The sequence below is a fragment of the Crocodylus porosus genome, unplaced genomic scaffold, assembly GCF_001723895.1.
Source record: "Crocodylus porosus isolate Cpor-Errol unplaced genomic scaffold, CroPor_comp1, whole genome shotgun sequence".
Classification (NCBI taxonomy): domain Eukaryota; kingdom Metazoa; phylum Chordata; order Crocodylia; family Crocodylidae; genus Crocodylus; species Crocodylus porosus.
In genome coordinates this window covers 10949006-10955741 of record NW_017728914.1, presented here as the reverse complement: position 1 = coordinate 10955741, position 6736 = coordinate 10949006, and the positions used below count along the sequence as shown (strand labels likewise).

The following is a 6736-nucleotide window of genomic DNA, read 5'->3' as shown; positions in this document are numbered from 1 at the left end:
ACTACCTCTGTGAGCTGACCCAAGAATTCCTGGTCAAGCTCTTCTCCCTGGTTGGGAGGTCTGTAGTAGACTCCCACCGTTAAGTCCCTTTCCCCTCGACTGCCTTGTTCTCTAACCCAAAGCACTTCAGAGTGCCCCTCCCCTGACTCCTTGCTAATTAACGAGGATGTGTATTCCTCCTTAATGTAGAGCGCCACGCCCCCACCTCTCTTTCCTATCCTGTCCCTCCTGTACAGCCTATAGCCCTTGACATTCACTGCCCAATCATGCGTTGCGTCCCACCACGTTTCCGTAATCCCCACTATGTCCGGGCTGGTGTCAGCCAGCAAGAGGGCGAGTTCCTCCTGCTTGTTGCCCATGCACATGCAAATAGCTTCTTTTTGAGCAGTTAAAATAGCTTCCTTGAGGAAGGCTTTTTGAGCTCCCAAGTTGTCCAGTCACTTGTTGCAAGGGGCCTTTCCAGCTAGACTCCAGAGTTCACCAAAGTCTGCCCGTCTGAAGTCTAGGACTTTTGTTCTGTTGGTGGAATTCCCAGCCTTTTAGTGGATGGTGAATCTGATCAGATCATGATCACTGTCACCTAGAGAGCATGTGTCTGGGCAGCCTGTCAGGTTTTCTCAGCTTCCCGTAATTCCTCTTTTTCCAAGATCTGAGAGCTCTGGGATCTCCTTTGATTTGCCTACTTAGCTTTAGGAAGAATCAAAAACACTCTAGGCTGGGCAAAGCCAGCCAGCCAGCCAGATAACTCCTCCCTAAGTTGATGGCACAGTCATGGATGTTCTAGTTCCTTTGAGACTGGACACTTGAGAATCTTCTCTGTGTCATTATTTAACCTTCCCTGATCAATGTTGTGACAATCCATTTACAGCCTCCTTTGACTTGAATGAATGTAGGCAGAACTACACAAGCAAGCCAGGGAGGAAAACAGTACTACATGTCATATAATGTACTACATGGCCTTGGCTCCCCCACCCTGCTCCCTGCAAGAGGCAGGATAGCAGCAGCATGGGGTGTTAGGTGGTGGCACTCCATCCCAGACCCCTCTCTCCCCACCCCCCCCATCATTCTTGATGGGTAGTTGTGTGCGTGCGTGCGTGCGTGTGTGTGTGTGTACAGCAGTGGCTTCTCTCTTCCTCTTACCCTGGCATCAGAACCATGTCTGCTGTAGCAAAAATGGGACCTGTAATTCACCACCGTTAGTACATCATCATCAGTGATTTAAAGATGAAGTTTGGAGTGTAACAGGAGTTAGGGAATGAAGGAGAAAGCTGACCATGGTTGAATGACTCTGGTCTCAGCTCAAAAGAGCAGAGCGAACCATTAAACTTGTGGTCAAAGTGACATTCTGCTTAGTTGGACACTTATTTACTAACCAGCAGGAAATACAAAGAATGAAAGAGACGTTTGCACTGCTCCTGGGCGCAGGTGTGCTACTGTGCTTAATTCATAGGCAACGTATAGGTTCTTCATGTGCTTTAGGTTGGTTTAATTAACTGAAGCATGGTTACAGTTAAGAAAACTCTTAATGCTGCTTTGGCTGGATCCCAGGCCAGGAAGTCGTTACTCTCCTCTGTCATAGCATCAGCAAAGCCTTGTCCAGAATGGTTGCCTTGTGACTGAGTTGTGCAGGGGCAGCGGAGTGAGCAACTTGCTTTCACCTATGTCTGCTTGGGTAACTAGGTCTGTTGGACTTGGGCTGCATTGGCTTAACATGAACCTAGTATCAGGCTGGAGGCTGTAAACTCTTAATTTCTCTGAGGTACACAGGCTACTGAGTTGGGTGTGAAGGAGCTTCCTCATGCTTTCCCTTGTGGCTAATAAGGGTGAGGCTTTGGGTCCTATTGGATGACAAGGCTTTTTTAAATATTCCTTTTTGTGAAATAAGATGCCAGCTGTTTTTACACAGCAGTTGGGAGAGATCAGCTCAGGAAACTGTTCCTATAACATGAACAAGTTTATCATTTTCCTGTGTCTCACTTCTGGGTGTCTAACCTAACCATTTAAGGGTGGTTTCAGGTGATGCTGATTTGAACCCATACCACTCTGGTTTTAAGTATAAGTTTTATTAGATAGTATTTGCCATTCATGGATTTCTGTTGCGAGGCAAAACTATCAAAAGGTGCTGCATTTTTAACGTTGTTCAGGAAGTTTTACCTAGTTGCACTGCTTAAGTGAAATGCCAGAAAGGGTCTTTTCTCTTCTATTTCACTTAACAGATACACAAAGCTGAAAGGGACCATCTTGTCTAAGTACTAGCCTTCCTATTGCCTTGGCTACTGTAAGAGCCAGTAAAACAATTTGAGTATCATGTAATATTAGCAGTATTGTGGACAAAGCTACCTCCTTTCCTTGACACACAAACATTGCAATTTATATAATCTTTCCATCCCCTTGTACTTGACCTAAAAGGAAAAAAGTATGTTTGGTTTTTTTTCCTTTTAATATTCCCCAAATTAAACCAATGCAAGAGAAGCATTAATTACCACTAGAAATTGACCTCTATGCCCTCCCCCTTTACTGGAGAGTTTTTGCCCATACAGTTGGCCCTGAAGAATCTTATAGAAGCCATTACATTGCATGCAGACTTATGCTGGGTCAGACCTGCAAGTCATCTAATTAGGAATCCTGACTTAAAGTAGCCAGTACTGAATGTTGCAGAGGAAAGCATTAAAAATGGTGTAGAAAGCTAATATCAACACTCAAGCTTGAGTGTTTTGCATTTCCTCAAGCTTGAGTGTTTTGCATTTCCTGATATTAGTGCAATTCAGTGTCTTTGACAGCTTACAAAACTGCAGGTGATGCAGGTTCCATTTTCCTAGAAAGTTATCACTCTGTCCAAGGCTCATCACTAGGCTTGTTCTTCCAAATTTTTAAAATTTGTTTCCTGTGGTTGTTTAGCTGGGGCTTGGTCTGGTGTACTGCAGGGTATGTTGCAAGGTCTATAAACCTTTAGATAAAACTGGGAATTTAATTTTAATAGCTAAAAGTTGTTTGATGGTCATAAATATCAACAGATTCCCTGGCAAATATTTATTGATTTATAACTTATAAACAAATTGCTGCTTAGTCTAGGACTGTCACTTGCTTGTACTTTTATTTGTCCAGGGCCAAATCCAGTAGCATTTAAACCTTGCAGGAATACTGCACGTCAGTGTCTGAACACAGCAGAAAAGCAACTTCCCCTCACTAACACTCTAGAGCCTTTGTGGTGGCCTTTTTCAGGCGAGGTTGGTCTCGTAGATAAAGGTGCATGTGCACTTTGAGGATCTGAACAGTTTCTCATGATGACTTTTCCAATAGCATTTACCCTGCTCTTTTGTTTTTATTTTAGCCAAATGTATTTTCATGTTCACATACTGGCTTTATTACAAAGCAGTATTAGAATTAGTACTTTTTCAGTTTCATTTGCCTTGTTTTATACTTGGTAGTTATAACATTCTATAAAAGTAGATAAGGTTCTTTGGGTAAATCTGATATATTTTATTAAACCAGCTATTTGACCAACTAATAACAAAAATATCAGATTTATTCAAAGAACCTTGTCTGCCTGTGTCCTGAGATCAATACAGCTATAACCTATACCTCTATAAAGGTAGACACTTCAGAAAAGGTATGTACATGTTTTCCTACATTTGTCCTGAGCTTCTGCTGCATACAAGGATTTTGCATTCACTTTGACAAGTCTTTCTTTTCCTCTTGGCTTTTTTTTTTTTTATTTGAACTGCCAAGTATGCTAAAAGAGTATATAACTTGTGATGAGTTTATTCATGTAGGGCTTTCATTGACTGGCCTGTTGCAATACAGCAGACTTACCTGTCTGCTGTCTTGTTTTCTAGAACCTTGAGCTTGATTTTAAAAAACAAAACCCAAAAATATCTGTTGCTATTGTCAAGGGAACCAACAAATGTGAATCACATATAACAGACCTGAGTCTGAAGAGATGTAAAAATGTCATATTTCTCTCTGGTGCCCAATAGGGATGACATGTCTTACCTATCATATTTACTCGAATATCAGATAATTGTGAAGATGACCCCCCAAAATTAGATTCTATATATGGATAATTTGCAAATTTGTTATAATTTTCCAAGCATAGAATCTAAGTATTGGGTGGATGTGGGTGGTGAAAAGAGACCAGGGGGCAGAAGCTGGAGAGGGAAGAAGTGAGGGGGAAGGAGGCTGCTGTGGGTCTGACTCTCTGGTGCTGACCAAGGCTCAGAGCTGCAGTAGTTGCCTGTTCAGCTCTCCCCTCTGTATGCGAATATAAGATGAGGGTGCTTCCTCCCTCTGGCTCCTTGACTGGGGGGGGGGGACCTCATCTTATGTTAGAGTAAATATGGTAATTAACTGGCTCTTTCCTGTAAAGAAGGAAGATTGGTCTTATGGATCTTGGAAATTTTGAGTTTGATTTCTGTAGTGCATGGTATTTTGGGACATATTGCAACTTTCCTTTCCACTAATAAGGAAGTATAATCAAGAACCATGTAGGGATAGCAATGTTCAAGGAACTCAGTGGAGCTCAGAGCACATGTTTTAACTTCATAGTCTTCTATGAGTAGCGTCTTCTTTTTGTGACTGTTGTGGGCAAGGTTTAGAGTACTACCACCTTACTTCTCCAGTTTGGCACATGGATTCAAAGGAGTTAAAACACCTTGAAAAGGTATATTCTTCTCTTCATGGGCTCCTGCTAAGTGTACACTGAGGCCATGTCTATATTTAGAAAAATCTTGCATTAAATAAAGTGGTAAAATCCACATATTTCACATGCTTATAAGGGTTTTAGTCTGAGCTGCTCATATTTTAAAATCCTGTTTTGTGCATAACAGCTGAAGATTTAGTTTTTTAATTAGCCTTTTTTTTTCTTCAGATGCTTTCCCAACTTCCCAAAGTGAAGTGAACAAGTTTGAAAATTGATCCTGGCTGGCTTGATTCTTACTAACAGCATCTGAAATCCTTATCTTTTGAGGTTCATTTTAAACAAAAATCCTGTTTCTTAGAAGCATAAAAGGTAGATGTGGAAAAAACCACATTGGATCACTGAATCTATCCTTCCAACGTGCAAAATAATATCTCCCAGGAGAATGGGAAATTTACCTGATATAGGGTCATTGTGTGGAGTAAAGTCAGTTGAATCAAAGGAATGGAATTAACCTGCAAGTATTTCAAAACACTTTGGATAACTTGAGAGACAGTAAAATCTAAAACGACAACTGAATGAAACACTACCGCATACAGAATACTACCCATAAAGGGAGAAGCGCTAGATGTTCCATGCAGCACCTCCTGCTATTATTACTGATTTTTGCATGGAAGGGCACTCCGATCCTACCCTAATAATCAGCAGCATAGATTCTTAAGATAGGTGAAAGACCAGAGTACAGATGGAGTTTCAGTTGTATAGCTCTGAATTTTCCTGTTTTGTCATTTATGTCCTTGGAGAAAAATGTAATGTTAAAATCGTGTTTCTTTTTTATTCTAACGTAAAGACATGGGATGAAATTTCCTGTCCAGTAAATACTTTGGATAAGTACCTCTGACTGGCTCACAAATGTGCTGCTTAACTGTCTAGGAGGGGCTGATGTTGTCATAGCAACAGAAGGAATCCCTCTGTGCTAGAGCACAGTGGTTAGGGACCTTAGTTTGGGATTAAAATCTTGAATAGCTGCACCATGGAAAGCAGTACTGCAGGTTCAGTTACTGAGTTGCTCTCTCTTTAAAAATATGCAGATGACAAGTTTTGCTGAGTCTTTTTAATTTTTTTCCCATGTTCTTATACAAGACTTCCTAGGCTAAATCTTCTTTGCAATGTCTTAGCTTGTTACATGTTTCCTTACTTTGCAAGTATCAAAATAGGGAGATGTGCTGGTTTGTAAACTGATCAAATATAATCCAAATGATGGTCTGCATGCAGCTGTGGGTCACGCACCATCAGTTCATTTCTTGAAAACCTGTGGCTTTAACAAGTACTCAGATGTACTGAACACAAATACCTTGCTATTTTAATATACTGCTACACAAATCCAGTGTGTTTTAGCAACTCAGTAGTACTATAGTGCTGAAAGGACTATGTAACTGCTCTGCATCTTGCAAACAGGCAACTAATTATTCCAATGTTATTATCCTTCAATATTGGCTACAAACTGGGGGAAGTGATTCTTCCGCTCTTTCTCAGTGGTGAGGCCTCACTTGAAGTACTGTCCAGTTTTGGGCCTCACACTGCAAGAAGGATATGGACAGACTGAAAGGGCTCTAGCAGAGATTGACAAAAATGATCAGAGGTCTGGGAAATGTGACATATGAGAAAATGCTGAAACAGCTAGGATTATTTAGCGTGGAAAAGAAAAATCTGGGCAGTTTGTTAGCAATCTTCAAATATTTGAAGGACACATAAGTGCATCCAAACATGTAGGCATGTACGTTTGCAGCGGCACAAATTTGTGCCAGAGACTTGTGCCTCAGCGTACGTGCTTGAATGTGTGCTTTGGTGCGGGTCAAATTGTGCTGCTTTGGGCAAACTGACCCTGCCCAGCTCCTCCCAGATCTTCAACCAGAGGAAGCTGGAGGCTGGAGCCAGCATCTGCGCTGGCCCCAACAGCATAAAAACTGCCCTGGTGACTAGCTCGGGGCTACTTTCATAGATTTCATAGACATTAGGGTTGGAAGGGACCTCAGGAGATCATCAAGTCCAGCCCCCTGCCCAAAGGGCAGGAAGTCAGCTGGGGTCATAGGATCCCAG

The 6736-nt window shown here is 41.7% G+C and overlaps 1 protein-coding gene across 2 annotated transcripts in view; it reads left to right on the top strand.

The window, feature by feature from the left end:
• The first annotated feature begins 1599 nt into the window (after positions 1 to 1599).
• The window catches only part of WWC1 (WW and C2 domain containing 1), a 123008-nt gene continuing 117871 nt past the window's right edge, over positions 1600 to 6736 (top strand). Inside the window, exon 1 of one of the 2 annotated variants that reach the window (XM_019534869.1) lies at positions 1600 to 1823. The gene's annotated coding sequence lies outside the window, so the exon portion shown is untranslated. The remainder of the gene's footprint in view (positions 1824 to 6736) is intronic. The other variant, XM_019534870.1, reaches the window with a different exon arrangement.